General features: G+C 43.0%; 1 protein-coding gene and 2 non-coding genes across 3 annotated transcripts in view; 1 reads left to right on the top strand and 2 right to left on the bottom strand.

The window, feature by feature from the left end:
* LOC124721457 overlaps positions 1–16434 on the bottom strand; it is a 251326-nt gene that overhangs the window by 199125 nt on the left and 35767 nt on the right. The window lies entirely within an intron of this gene.
* Positions 9564–9637, bottom strand: Trnat-ugu. Its single transcript has one exon. It is a non-coding gene; the product is annotated as a tRNA-Thr (tRNA).
* Positions 9896–9970, top strand: Trnat-ugu. The gene has a single exon. It is a non-coding gene; the product is annotated as a tRNA-Thr (tRNA).

Raw genomic sequence — 16434 nt, 5'->3', positions numbered from 1 at the left:
CCACTCTGCGATCTACGCCGAATCCCCGTTGAGGAGTGGGACAATCTGGTCCAACAGAGCCTTGCTAAACTTGTGGATAGTACGCCACGACGAATACAGGCATGCATCAATGCGTAAGAACGTGCTACTGGGTATTACGGGTACCGGTGTGTACAGCAACCTGACCCACCACCTCTGAAGGTGTCGCTGTATGGTGGTACAACACGTAATGTGTTGTTTTCATGAGCAATAAAAAGGGCGGAAATGGTGTTTATGTTGATCTCTAATCCAATTTTCTGTACAGATTCCGAAACTCTCTGAACCGAGGTGATGAAAAACTTTTTTTGATGGGTGTATTATAACGAGTTATCAGCGCAGCGTAAAGACTGCACTAAAAATGCGTAGGTGTGAGGGCTAAAAGGAGACTTTAAAGCCTAGTTCACTCAATTTTAAAAACTTTTACGCAAATAGCACCCTGGTAATTTGAATGATTCCAAAAATCGGGGTTACAGCTCTTCTTTCAAGTCCTAAATACTCATAATTGCAATCCGTATTTCGAAAACATACTTTTAATTTCCAAACGGAAATTTAGAAATTGGGTGGTTCAAGAAATTTTCTTGACTATAGGTCGCCTCCTTGGTCTAAGTGCTGACGCGGAGGTCCACGTTCGATTCCCGGTACTACCTCAGGTTTTCTTTGGTGGGAAGGTCTAGTATGGGGTCCACTCAGCCTCGAGAGGCCAAATAAGAAGCACAGAAATTGTCACGAATGTCGCCGAAGGGCATCATATCAACAGGGTTGCTTCAGACTGTGAGGCACTTGACTTACTACTTTTTTGTGTTTCACGAAATTTTCCTGATGAAATACCTTATATACGTTTCGACTGGATGCCGAGGTTCATACTGAAGTAACAGCCAGCCGCAATATACATTTTTTTTCTTTTCAGAGGTATTCCTCTTTCGACACCATTAATACATCATTCATGGGAATGTAGGACATGAGATATGCGACATACCAGACCATGGATGTAGTTCAATGAATATCATTTCTCGGCACACTCTAATGTTTTTTACCTACTCATTCTTCGTGGTTCATCTCCACTGAGGACACAGTATTAAATAGAGTCCTACAGGGAACTGAACACAGATCACAATCACTCACTTAGACGATCGTCATTATTTTAACTATTTATTATGCAGTATGATTGGCACGTTTACGCCATAACGACTGAATTATTTCCCAGTTTCGTATAACGACACTGGACTTTCGTGCGTTACACAATCATTTTTTAAATAAAGAAATTACTTGTTAGTATATATACCATCTACAAACTAGCCACAGCGAAGTGCATGGCGGAGAGCACTTGAGAGTCTTACACGAAAGGGTTTATACCCGTCCAACTGCGCATGGGTCGTGATTGCTTAAATTCGTGGTTCTAGACCCGTCACTTGATACTGGTTCTTTAAACTTTGTCAGCAGACTTTCGCGGTGTAATTTATGTCATTTTTCAAGTGTCTGCCAATTCAGATTTTTCTTCATGCCCATGACTCCCTCTCGAATGTCTAACCTACGGCCTTTCGTGTCACCCTTCTTCGTATACGACTGAAGAAAGAGGAAACTAGTATCTTTGTAATCGAAGCCGACATCAAGGTGGCAATATCAACTGGCAGAGTTTCATCACGTTTGGAGTCCAGTGACAAAGTGACTCGGCAACTGTGCCGCGCCGCGAGAAGGGAGACGTGGGCAACAGGCGAACAAATCGCAGAGCGTCGTGCCGCGACTGGTAGCTGACCCGGCAGCAACCCACAGCACGCGCGGGCACCACAATCCAATTTCTATCATCATATCTTGCAACTTGTTACTCTTACATCCGCATCCGTGGGCGAACTCCCCAACGCACGCCTGTGCGGTTGCGCTCGACTTGGGAGTTCTAGCGGTTCGAATCATGGTGGGGGAAAATTTTCACTGCCAGTATTTGGCCGGCAAAGGGAGAAGCGGTGGTGTGAAGTAGTTTATCACCAGTATTCGCGCCAATGCACTGGACTAAAATCCAGATTTCTCCACAGCTTCTCACGAAGTGAGGGCATGCGAGACTGAACTGTGATCCGACCGCTGGATGGTGACGTTAAAGCTCAGCTATATGCCGGCACCCCGGACCGAGCTTCGTCCACAACAACACAAACCCAACACTACACTATACAAATACTCAGTCGTCTACGTGAGGCAGATACACACTAATACTTCATAACACGTCGGAGGAAGGCAACAGCAACCCATCTCCACTAGGACCTTGACTAGAATTGCGGTGCATGTTTCCTGGTTCTGCCACCCTTCACTCATGCTATCACTGAGGGACTACTATGATTTTCATTGCTGTGTTCGGCAATTAGATGGTACACAGCGTATTAGCACCAATCTATCCTCTTTGGATTCCAGTGTTGCCTAGTGGTCTAGCGAACGGCGGTAAATAAATCTCTTATTCATAAACAAATGGTTCAAATGGCTCTGTAACACTATGGGACTTATCTGAGGTCATCAGTCCCCTAGACTTCGGTTTAAGTAGTTCTAACTAACCTAAGGACATCACACCCATCCATGCCCGAGGCAGGATTCGAACCTGCGACCGTAGCAACAGCGCGGTACTGGACTGAAGTGCCTAGAACCGCTCGGCCACAGCGGCCGGCATCTATAAAGCAGACTGCGTGCAGTACACCAGTGTGACTTAATCTTTAGTACTGTTCGAGTGTTTGGGGTCCCCAGCACGTCGGATTACAGAGAGACATAGAAGCAATTCAGAGGCTTGCTGCTAGATTTTTTACTGGTAGGTTCAATCACCACGCGAATATTACGGAAAAGCTTTGTGAACGCAAATGGAAATACGTGGAATTAACACTACGTTCCTTTCGCGAAACACTGTTGAGGAAATGAAGAGAACCGGCATTTGTGGCTGACTGTGTAACGACTCTACTGCCGTCACCATACGTCTCGCGTAATGAATGATGACGAGCGAAATCAGGGTTCGTGCGGAAGCATACACACAGTCGTTTTTTCTTCATTCCATTAGCTAGTTCAGTAGGCAAGGGAATGACCAGCAGTGATACGGAGTACCCCCACCGTGCACCGTATGGTGGCTTGCGAACTATTTGTACGTAGGGGTAAAGGTTGATGAGCATGGCGGAGCAGCTATATAACAGAGCAAGGATAGATGTAGGAACACACTGTAAGACACTCAAAGGAATTAACATGGAAACAGTCTAAACCACGATCGGAGAAAAATATTCAGTCTTATCGGCGGCAGGGATATCCAAACCCTTGTGTTCCACACGCAAGACCAGTGTCGCAGACTGTCATCTTACTCTGTCGTTCTATGACAGTGCAGGTGACACTTCCAGCAAGTTTCATCAACTCTTAAAGCGACAAAATCTCCCAGTTTTGTGGCAACCCTAGGCAGGAGGAACTTTGAAAGAACTACTGGTAGAAGAAACTAACATTTCCCTTGGAGCTGGGGCGGACAAACGTTTTCGACCAACTAGAAACTTGACTTGCAGGCTATCTCCTGCATGCTGCGGTCAAGCAACCATGGGCACCCCTGAACCCCCCCCCCCCCCCCCTCTATGGTACAAGTAAACTGGCACCAAGAAGATCTGAAAGGTGATCTCAGTTAAGGCGGACCAACAGACAGTGGTAATCAGCCGCTAAAGTAAGGTGCGAAACTGTGCATAAAAAAGACAAAAACGTTAGCTGCAAGTAGTTACAGGAATTTTCAGCAATACAAGTAGGTTGTGATTTTTCAGGAACGTAAATGGGAGCGATAAGCAAACTTGGTTACACAGAGTGATTGAAACAGGTGGAACTGTGCTAATACACTGGACTCTCTCAGTAGGGCGGTGGTTCGAATCCACTTTCGGTCATCTTTATTTATGTTTTCCCGTCTTTTCCCTACACCGGAATCATTCCTTTCAAAGAATGCTGTCGATTTCCTCTTCTACCCGTTTCCCATTCGACGTGGTGATTGTCTACGACCTCGTCGCCGACAGATCTCTCTGAAGTCCACATCTTTCTTTCTTTCAACTGTAGCCACGTGAATACTCGTATTTACTGGGAGAGTTCTGCAAATTTGTCGCGCATTCACTGCTAATTAAGTCTATTACTAGGCACAGCACCAAATACTTAGAATGCCTAGTATTATTTAAAGCTGCCTGCAACTGTTAATTTTTAGGTTATGAACTTTCGGCCTTACGCTATTTTGAAATGCGTAGCTACATTTCTTAGCTGTTTGGTCATCGAAATTGTACCAAATCTTTTAGTTTAACAGCTGTGACAATATGGAATAATTAAAATTCAAAGCAATTGAGGACCCACGTTCGAAGAGAATCGTTGAGACTAAAGTATGTATGGAGGCACAATCTTTTGTTTTTTTTCTTCTTTGAATAAACTTCCATGTTGGTTTGAAGATCGCAGTGCTTACGAGAGGACGGTACGGACTTCCCCTCACCTGTCTGATTCATACTGACAGGGTGTATAGGATACGACTAGGTCTAAACGTGTGTAAACGGGAAGACTTCACTTTCAACCGTTTGATATTCGGCGTTCAGTACATCTGCTGTATGTCGCGATACTTACGGTTTTCCATGTTTCTACTATCACTATCATCCCGCTTCGTGCAGTGCTGCACAGGTTACACATACTTATCAGAAATGTAGGTACAATAATACGACAAAATATTTACACAGATTTGATTGAAAGTTCTCGAGTGTCCATTCTTCATTTCCAATCTTTTTTAAAAAAGATTTTTGCTTCTGTTTTCATGTTAAAGATTAGGAAAATAGTGAATGAATTATTAAATATTGATACTTTGTACGGTCATGAAAAATCTGTTGTTGAAATTAGATGGGAATGGAAAAAACAGCGAGATTCGATTGAGAGACCTTGCGCTTATGAAACAAAGCCCTTCATTCTCAGTTGCGGACTCCGTGAAAATTAGCGGCCCTACAAAGCATACATGAGAACGTACAAAATATTCGAACTCTATTTTCTCGAAAACGGTTGAGAGTTGCGCCTTCCTGTTTACAAATGTTGAAGTAGTAGCCTTGTCCTACACACACTGCCAATATTAATCAAATCGGCGAGGGGAAGTTTGTACGGTTCGCAGGTCCTATTGCACGTGCTACGTATGTACTTGCGTACCCTTGAACTTTTAGGTACAGTTGGACCTATCGTTTACCGTGGATTCCAAACTATGGTTACCCGAAACGAAACCGGAATGAGAGCTACAAATAATGGTAAGAAGTATAGTCCGACATGTACTGTGCAATGGTTCGAGGATATATGTGTTTGTTTATAGCCACGGAGGAGCAGGCAGTAGAGTTAGACGAGGTGAGTGGGCTGTTGCGCGGGCCACTCAGAAGCTATCTGATGATATCGCGGAGCGCGCTTTCTCCCCGAAGCCGTATGGTATAGGTGACGAATGTTGGCCTTGGCGGTGCGCTAACGGAAAGGCGCGCTCACGCGTCATCCCTGTCACCAGTTCCGCTTGCGACATTCGCTTTGCGCAAGTGCTTGTGAAGTACCTTCAGCATTGCTTTACCAATAACTTCGCACACCAATAAGGCTACTATTCTTACTACAACGATTAATAAAACGAGTAAAGTCCGGACAGAGCCACGAACGACACTAAACGTGTGTAACAGAGTGCAACGGTATGAAAGTTTGACGACCGGGGAAATGCCAAACATCACGTGAAACGCGATATTCGTGTTATCTGTGGGAATGAGAAGTCGCCCTGTAAACATATTCTCTAAGGAGTCTCACAGCGGTCAATCTAGATTCATTATTTTTTTACTGGTACGAAAGTGGTTTCGTAAGTTTGGTAAAAACCAAGAAAAAATACTTGTTGCGTAAACACCTCACCGCACTTGTCGACAGTATCCTTTGAGACACACTTGGTCCAGCGACCCTCCAACTTTTTTCATCCTATCGGAAAAATAGGTTCTGTCAAACTCGGTAAAATACCCGTTGACTGCAGCTACCACTTCCTAATTTGACGAAAATTTCTTCCCATCAAGATAAACTGTTAGGGAACTGGAAGAAGTCACTGGAGGCTAAGTCGGTGAATAGGGTGGATGAGGAAACAATTCAAAGCCAAATTCATGCACTTTCGCCATTGTTATCGCTGATGTATTATCCTAGTTCAAAATGGTTCAAATGGCTCTGAGCACTATGGGACTCAACTTCTGAGGTCATCAGTCGCCTAGAACTTAGAATTACTTAAACCTAACTAACCTAAGGACATCACACACATCCATTCCCGAGGCAGGATTCGAACCTGCGACCGTAGCGGTCTCGCGGTTCCAGACTGTAGCGCCTAGAACCGCACGGCCACTTCGGTCGGCTATTATCCTAGTGAAAGAGCACAATTTTAATTGCAATCTTGGTCTTTTTTCAGCCAATGCAAGTTTCAAATGATACAACAATGAAGCATAATAGGGTTTAATTATGGTTCTGTCTTTTTCCAAGTAATCTATGAGGATTATGCCTTGGAAATCCCAATAAACAGTGGTCATCACCTTACCAGCTGACAAAATGTTCTTTGCTTTCTTCTTGCACAACCACCAGCCTCTGCCCATTGTTTTGACTGCTGTTTTGACTCTGGTGTGTGTAATGATGGATTCAGGTTTCATCAACAGTCACAAATCGACTCAAGAAGTTTTGCAGATTGCTATTCAACATCACCGGACACTGTGCTGAAATGTTATGCCGGGTGCGATTTTGATCGTCTGAGCAATCGTGGCACTCACCTCGCTAACAGTTTCTTCATAGCCATTCTCCGTGAAATTAAGATACCTCCAGTGTTAGCAATCTCACGAATTTTTATTCGGCAGTCTTGCAGTAAGGTATCACGGATTTTGTCAATGGTTTTTCTAGTGGCGACCTCAAATGGACACCAGCAGCGCACTTAGTCTTCGGTGTTTGTCCGACTTCATTTGAATTCATTAATCCAAAAGTAAACGGCCTTCAATGATGGTACAGAGCCGGCGTGAACTCCATCCGGTTCTGCTTTGAGTTTTGCAGCAGTTCAACCCTTCAAATGAAAATGTTTAATAACAGCAGGAAACTTTATTTTCTCCAATTTCAATCGCAGTCGACACACTGATCAATACAGACGGCTGTCAAGAATGAATTGTACGCTGCACAGTGTTCAAATTACTTATGCGATCCTTGGAATAATCGAGCTTAGCAACCGTGAAGGTACAAAAAAAAATTTTCAGTCTTTCATGGAAATTATCAAACTTATCGAACCATCCTAGTATATCAATGATATTTCGTCGGTTCAGTCCTGTAAACATCATTTCCATGCCGACGAACTCCAGCTTTAATTGACTTCCAGACCTGAAAATATCAGTACTGCGATTGTCCAGATGCATGATGATCTGTATTCAATGGTAACACGGCCGCAAAACCTGGGACTTAACCTAAAGCAATGAAGCCACAACTAATGGTACGTATTCCATAATTAATAAGTTCAGAATTCTGTGAATAATTGCCTTCTGTTCTGTCTGACGGTATTCCAATACCATAACAGAAATCAGTGAAGAACTAAGGTGTAACTCTGGATGAGAATCTCAACTGAGCAGATAATACTGTCGCTATCTGCCAAAAGGCTTCCGCTTGCCTCTACGCCCTTAAAGCCTTTTTGAACATTTGTTCAGAGGATTTGAGACAAACTAAAGCAGCCGCTCATTCGACCGACCGTCCACTATTACGATTTAAGTCAGCATGGCACGAGTAGTGAAAAACAATTAAAACTAACCATGAATACTTGTGTGCGTTACATATGCTACAGCCGTCTATATGACCATGTCAGTGTTTCATATCCCCAATTTGGGTTGTTGTGGCCAGCCAAGCCACGCGACTGCCTTACGCCACGTCCACTTCAGTGGTGCCTCAGTCAGAGAGCACGCCAGTACCTTGCATCAGAGATAAAACACATGGCATCTCATCGTCATCGTCATTCAAACACAAGATCCTACTATATGGTATCCTAGCTGTGCCCATTCATGGAGAGAAGTTGCTGTTGCTGCTGTCCGCCTGTGGAGAGTTGCCCTGCATTCTGCGCACAGTTCAATGCTGAGTTGCGGTTCAGCAATGTGGATACTTTACATACATTACGTACTAACTTGTTGGCTTACCGGTAGTATTGGTACAATTGGTAGGGAAAGAAACAAATGAATGCGTACTAGAGAAACTATTGTTTGGCTGGTTGTTTTGCACATAATTAGAGACGCACATCATTCAGTGTTAATCCACTGTGTTTTTTACATCCTTACGTAATATAAATTACATTTTGTAAGTAAGAAAAGTGAGGTGATTGCGTAACTTCTGAGCTTCTGTGTAACCAAAGCCGGCCGGGGTGGCCGAGCGGTTCTCGGCGCTACAGTCTGGAACCACGCGACCGCTACGGTCGCAGGTTCGAATCCTGCCTCGGCATGGATGTGTGTCATGTCCTTAGGTTAGTTAGGTTTAAGTAGTTCTAAGTTCTAGGGGACTGATGACCTCAGATGTTAAGTCCCATAGTGCTCAGAGCCATTTGAACCATTTTGTAACCAAAGCAATTACTTTGGATGCGAGTACAATTTACAAGTTCAAACAAAAAAAATCTAATTGTTATTTTGTACTCCACAGAACGTTCATCATCATGATCAAGGACGAGAGTTTCCCGTTATTATTTATAAATGCGAAAGCTGTTTATTAATAACAGAAACTTTATTCACATAAGTTCGGCGAAGTATTAAAGCGATGTTCGATATATTTTTGTTTAGAGTTTTCTTTTTTTAATTTTACCTTTATGTTGAGTGAATTGCGTTTACTAGAGCTATATGATAAATCTGTATTGTTTTTCCTTTATTTTTATTATAACCACCTCCTGTTTAACGTTACAAATTAACAGTTTTCGAATAAAACCTGTATTAAACAATGACAATATGTTTCCCTATAAATACTGTTTATTCTCAAGTAACAGACAGGATAATAACAGAAGTTGCTGTTGCTGCTGTCCGCCTGTGCAGAGTTGCCCTGCATTCTGCGAACAAAAATGTTCGCCGGCAGTTGTGACCGAGCGGTTTTAGGCGCTTCAGTCTGGAACCGCGCGGCTGCTACGGTCGCAGGTTCGAATCCTGCCTCGGGCATGGATGCGTGTCATGTCCTTAGGTTAGTTAGGTTTAAGTAGTTCTAAGTTACAGGGGACTGATGACCTCGGAAGTTAAGTCCCATAGTGCTCGGAGCCATTTGAACCAAAAATGTTCCGTAGGTTACACGGTCCTTTGTACACTGGTGTCCAAAATCAAAGCAACAAACCGCTATTTCCTCGTTCTGTGTCTAATTCACGATATAATCATACAAGCTGACAACAGACTTCATTACGACCGTGTTCTCCATGTAAGATGGCATTCTGGTCAACGGACAACCATGCCAATGATGACGTCAGGGCACCTATCAAACAAAGTAGTGTTTGAAATGATAAGTAAATGGACACCCTAGCTGCAACAGGCATTGATATACTTCACTGGGGACATGTTGAAAATGTGTGCCCCGACCGGGACTCGAACCCGGCATCTCCTGCTTACATGGCAGACGCTCTATCCACCTGAGCCACCGAGGCTAACTGTTCTTTCGGGAACAGATACTATCGTCATATATAGTTAAAATATAGATTCCCGGCCAATGACCTTCTTGTGTGAACGCACATGCTATGCCCGAACTCGTACGGGACTTGGTAGATTAATCTGCCACGAGTAATGAGTATGACGGGCAAACATCTATTAGGCGCACTACGAATGTAGTGGTGTGGACATATTGTGAACGTGGGTCTCACGGGGAGCGTGCAAGGGAAAGTCCCTGCAGGCGCACTATCCTCTGTGCCCTCGGTGGCTCAGGTGGATAGAGCGTCTGCCATGTAAGCAGGAGATCCCGGGTTCGAGTCCCGGTCGGGGCACACATTTTCAACATGTCCCCAGTGAAGTATATCAACGCCTGTTGCAGCTAGGGTGTCCATTTACTTATTTCATTTCTAGCAAAGCTGCAAGGTCATCAACGGTAACTGTTCTTTCGGGAACAGATATTATTGTCATATAAAGGTAGTGTTTGCCGGGTAGTCCCACATCCACTATAGCTGTTTATACAGTCACAGGCTGTGCAGTATGGGACGTAGAAGACGCCTACCAGACACACTGCGGTGGAAGGCCATAGAAAGAATAGAAACAAGACAGTCGCAAACTGATGTGGCCCGATTGCTTAACGTGACTCGCTCTGTTTCTCGGATGTGACGACATTTTAGAGAGACCAAAGTTATATCCCGAAGACAAGGGCAGGTCCGACCACGTGTAACATCAGATAGAGAGGATCGTTCTTTGGTCCTAAAGACACGACGGTACCGCCTTAGTACTCCAAGCCAACTGACATCCGGCCGCAGAATCCACTGGACGTGTTGTTTAGAGACAAATGGTGTACAGAAGGCTTCGGCAGAGTGGCCCTTATTCTCGGAGACCTGCTGTATGTGTGCCTGTGACCAGTCTTCGTATGGAGTGGAGTCGTCAAAATGCCACCTGGACGGTCGAAATGTGGGCTAATGTTTTTTCACAGATTACTCCCAATTTCGTCTGGAGAATGATTGTCGACGGATTCATATCTGAAGGAACACGATTTTGGGACCCAAACAATATGGAAAAAGACCGATATCGAGGAGGATTCCTACTGTTGTGGGCACAGATTATGTTGATAGCTCGAACACCTCTTCATTAAACTGTACGGGTGAATCGGCAAGGTTTCACTGCTGTCAGGTATTGTGGCAAGATCTACGGACCTCATGTGCTGTTGTCATGAGGTTCTGTGAGCCCAGACTTCGAACTGATGGACGATAATGCTCGACCTGATACATCACAGGTTGATTTCTTGAAAAAGGAAGATACTGCAGCATAGCGTGGCCTCCTCGCTCTCCCAGTTTGAATCTCAGAGCACATTTGGGATGCGCTAGGGAGACTAGTTCCATCACGTCAGCATCCACCAACAACTTTCCAGGACTTGCGAGCAGTTATGAAGGAAGAATGGGCGTTATTGCCTTAACATGAGCTTGATGACATCATTCATAGTATGCCCCGTCGTTGTCAAGCCTCTACTGCTGCCAGAGGTGGTCACAACCAACAATGAGCACATTAACCTGTTGTCTGAAATTATGCATGTTGCAATCGCTTATGTTCTGTATCCTTTACATTGTTTCTACTTTACTATGAAATGTTTATATGTTTTGTGGCAAAATGAATACAACCTTGCAAAATTTCTAATTGCTGTTTTAATTTTGGACACCAGTGTATATCCCGTTTCAGTTTTCAGGTGGTACAGTGCTTCGGGTTTTTAGGACACCTAGTAAGACACTAATCGCATACGTAAAGAAAGCGATAAATTACAGCGTGTAAAATATTGAATGACTACCTTTACATATTGTTTATAATTTTAAATGCCATATAATTCATACGCATTTTGCATTAATATTGGTTTAACGGAAACATGTGTAGAGGCCTTTGTGATATTTAAGTGCTGCACATCTCCGTGTGCTGAAGTTGTGTGTGTCACAACTAAGACAGGCATATACTGCGAACGAGGTTTATTCTGCAGCTCTTTCAAGTTTTTTTCCTTGTTTAACGAGCCTTACACAAGGCCGCTGTTAGAGGTATGCTTGCGCAACAGGTGCAGTGTGGGACATCCTATGTAACTTGTAGCAGATGTTCCCAGTTTATATGTATGCTATTAAACATCTAGCTTTTACAACAAAAGGGCCTGATTTTTTCGGCATTATGCCACTTATTACTTTGAGTATTTCGGTGAATCCTCATACTGACCAACTTACAGAACCATGTTTTAGGGAAACACATTGCTTATAAAGCACTCTTGCAATCAACAGGGGTAACGGGGGATGTAGACTTTTACACAGAAGAGTGGCACGAATGGCCATACGTTTGTTTCATTCACTGAAGAGCGCAATTAAAATACTGACAAACCTGAACTGCAAGACGCTTGAAGCAAGACGTTAACTATCTCTTGAAAGCCTACTTTCAAGGTTTATGGGCCTAGTAGTAAGTGACGAATCTAGGAACATATTAAACATCCTTATGTATAGTTTCCGCAGGGAGCGCGAAGACAAGATTAAACAAATTACAGCGTGGAAAGAGGCGTTTAAGTTTGAATTTTAAGTAGTCATTCTTCTTCCGCTCCATGCATAATGGATCTAGCAGAAACTAATATATGGTAAAACTGAAGTAGCCTCTGTCATCCACTTCAATGATTTGCAAATAATGGATGCAGGTACAGCACGGAAAGGCGTGTTGCATTTTTTCCAATTGACGACAGTTAACACTGCGTAAAAATCCAGACTTCACACAACCTCAACTGTGTCAGAAAATATTATCTAAATCCGTACATTTGTAGTAAGTTGGAGTACGGATGTTAGCCGTCATATACGTACAGGATGAAAAGATTGTCATCTTCGATCAGCGAAGCTCAGCCATATTAACTTTCATATCTCAACCGCATGATAATGGGATGCTCAAGATTTGAAAGTCAACGGAACGGACTTTATACGGCATACACAAAGCAAGAATACCTCTGTTACCTGCTATTACAAGAATTCTCCGTCAGCTACGTCCTGCAGAGTGCGCTGTCATGGACAGATTTTTAGATGAAGCGGATATCTAGCTCTAACCCACAACCAAGAGGACCAACGAAGGCAAAACCGCTTGAAATCTCTGCAGTTTTAATCAAATCCGTGCACTGTCCCTATAGTTTCACGTTAAACTTCTGTCTTCTATATTCGAAGAATGAATGTAGCAATTATTGTAAGGTGCATATGTAAACTATACCCTCCAAGCAGTAACGGCTAAATGCACTTTGAAATGGCTAAATTGGGTCACACAAAATCAAATAAATAATGAAGCTGGTAAACTTTTCGTAAGCACGGTGAAAAAGAAATTACGGAGGGTCTCAACTAAAACATACATTTTCCAGATGGATCTACATATGCATCTACATACCTACTCCACAAGCCACCGTACGGTGCATGGTACCTCGGGCCACTACTAGTCATTTCCTTTCCTGTTCCGCTCGCAAACAGAGTGAGGGGAAAAACGACTGTGCATGTACCTCCGTACTCGCAAATAGAGTGAGGGGAAAAACGACTGTGGATGTACCTCCGTATGCGCCCTAATTTCTCTTATCTTCGCAGTCCTTACGCGAACTGAATGTAGGCGACAGTAAAATCGTCGTGCAGTCAGCTTCAAATGCTGATCTCTAAATTTTCCCAGTGTGTTTGGCGAAAAGAACGTCGTCTTCCCTCCTGGGATTCCCATTTGAGTTCACGAAGTGTCTCTATAATACGTTCTAATCGAACCTACTAGCAACAAATCTAGCAGCACGCCTCAATTCCTTCAATGTCCTTTAATCCGACCTGGTGGGGATACCAAACACTAGCAGTACTCACTCGTTTTTTAAATGCGGTCCCTTTATAGATGAACTGCATTTTCCTAAAATTTCCCAATAAACCGAAGTGTTTTTGCTACTCATACAATAAAATCGAATTGCGATTCCATACGGACCTAGCGACGTATTTGTTTCAACTATCAGTTGCTTCTCTACGCCCGGTAGGTCTATTACTACGTTCTCCGCAAGGGAGTGTGTGCGACGCTCAAACGACAGTATGTTTGTATCATCCTTCTGCGTAAATGATTTCTGAAACGCGGAATTTAAAACTTTAGCTATGGTTTTGCTGACTTCTATTGCCACACCAAACGTATCAACGAGTGAGCTGATAGAAACCTTCTACCCCCTTAGCGAGTTTACATAGGACTAGAATTTACTAGGGTTCTCGGTAAGGTCTTCCGCTTTGGTATGCCGGTGGTAGTAGTTGTATGCTTTGGGCATCCACCTTTTTACAGACGCATGAATTTGTTAACTTTTGCCTCTAGACATTTGCGCGTTCTTTGAGGCTAGAGTGCAACAATCTTTGCATCCTCAGCGTTTTCCGAATTTCATTGAAATGGCTCAAATGGCTCTAAGCACTATGGGACTTAACATATGAGGTCATCAGTCCCCTAGAACTCAGAACTACTTAAACCTAACTAACCGAAAGACATCACACACATCCATGTTCGAGGCAGGATTCGAACCTGCGACCACAGCAGCAGTGCAGTTCCGGACTGAAGCGCCTAGAACCGCTAGGTCCTGCGGCCGGCACACGAATTTTATTATTAAACCACGGTGGGTCTTTTCCGTCCTTACTTCACTTACTCGGCACACACTTCTCCAGACAGATTTACAGTCTGTTTAAACTTTGCCCTTAATTCTCCTACATCCATCACATTGCAACTAAATGATGTCCATTCATTGGACAAATAAGATGCTAACAACTGTGTTTCCACTTTTTACAGTAAAAATACTCTCCTAGCCTTCTTGATGGATTTATTAACTTTAGTAACCATCGTCGTCATGTATCATGATTACTAATCACTGTCTCTATACTGACACTGTCGGTAAGATCCGGCCTGTTTGTAGCTACAATGTGTATTCTGCTACGTCATACAGTAGTGTTGTGACAACTATGAATAAAATATGTTGAGCCTTCACCGCGCCGTCGACACCGATGTCACGAAGGAGACAATTTGCTTACGTGCACAATGATGAGAAACGGAATCGACGAAGTCGTGCTAAAGGAACTATTCCAGTACTCACATGAAGTGGTTAGGAAAAGCTGAGCTGGATGGCTGACGTATGTAACTGCCAATCCTCGGTAGCTTGCTCGGTGCAACACTTTAAATTTGGCCCAATATCAAGCAGAATTGCTGTAATTCGGCATTCTGACATCGGTTACCTCAGTGTTAGTCTATATTACTGCACAATCTAGAAATTTTTGACTCGTGTATGTGAATGATGACCGCTACGCAAAACAGGCAGGTCCTGCAGAAACTTCAGCGAGTGCGGGTTCCACGTAGACTTTCAGACGGAGTAATGCTCTGCACAAACAGCAATCTCGTACCAGGAGAGCTATTAACCGACAGTTCTTCAGCCTGTCAGTGTCATATGGCTAACTTCAACGCTCTCACGAGACACGTTTTGGAACTAGCCCAACGTCTTTGGCTAAGCCGATCCTTACTACAATCTCCAACCTAAGGGTGCTATACCTTTACGGGTAACATGAAACCTTCTATTGACTTCTAGAGCAGAATAGGAGTACTGTGAGAATGAATACAAGTTGGTCCGAGGTGGCATGCGCACTTTGATCCGCCGACAGAAACGTATATCAGAATTGTATGTATTGGTTAGCAGCAAGTGGTGCCCTAACTGTTTCTGCCCTGTACCTCCAACAGTTCGATTTTTTTTTTTTTTTTTTTTTTTTTTTTTTTTTTTTTTTACACACACACAGCCCCAAACAGGCCACATCGTCAATGATCTTTTCCAATACGAAACTTTTAAAAGCTGTTTGGAAAAAGGCGTAATTTATAATTATCAATTTATCTACAAACACCAGATATTAAAAACATTGGGGGAACACCTGATGACGCGCATATTATGCATGTAATTTTTGTTTAGTACTACTTATTTATCTATCCATGTATTTATTTTATCTGGCAATATTAGGGTTCTCAGGTCCTCTCGTACGTCGAACCAGTCATCAGAGGGGACCTTGTAGTGAGTTTAATATCAGGTTTATGTAATAATAATAATAATAATGACTGGAATATCTAATTTATTAAAATTACATTAAATAATATTCTGTAACAGAACGTTCTTGCCTGATGGGAGTATTACTCATTGAAGTGCATAGCAGCAGTACAGAAGGAAATCAAACCAGCGCATTAGGTTGACTGGTCCAATGAAGAGCAAGAAATAAACATGGTGAAATTAGCAGATGATATGAACAGAAAAGCAGAAATAGACGTCGATACAAGGATAGAAAAAATTGGGATAGTGTTAAGAATGTGATAGAATTACTGCTTCACTGTTAGAAAGTAGATAATCCAACCTGATTGAGATTGCCACGTGAATTTTGTAACGTCTATCAATTCCCTCCTCCACGACATGCGTCGCTCTCAGCTCTGTCATTGTCGTTCTTATAGAAGGATGCACTAATGACTATTCTGATCTTTATGAATCACTGAAGTTTGCTGCTAGTACTATCTCTTTCCCTGTACTACTCCACGACTCCCAGTTTATATTTCCTCATTTGTACTCGAGGGAACAGCTGCGAATATAAACATAAGCTAATATTCCTTGTAATTATCTTTTGCATACTTAGTGTACGGGAGAAAGTAGTGAAAGAACTGAAGTCTAGCTAAATGTTTTTCCTCTGACGTAAACCCCATTCTTGAAGTTTACCACTTCTTTAATGTTCATTCTTCTTATGAAGAATCATCC

The sequence above is a fragment of the Schistocerca piceifrons genome, chromosome X, assembly GCF_021461385.2.
Source record: "Schistocerca piceifrons isolate TAMUIC-IGC-003096 chromosome X, iqSchPice1.1, whole genome shotgun sequence".
Taxonomy (NCBI): Eukaryota; Metazoa; Arthropoda; class Insecta; order Orthoptera; family Acrididae; genus Schistocerca; species Schistocerca piceifrons.
Note: the sequence above shows the minus strand (reverse complement) of the source record. Positions and strands in the feature narration are given on the sequence as shown.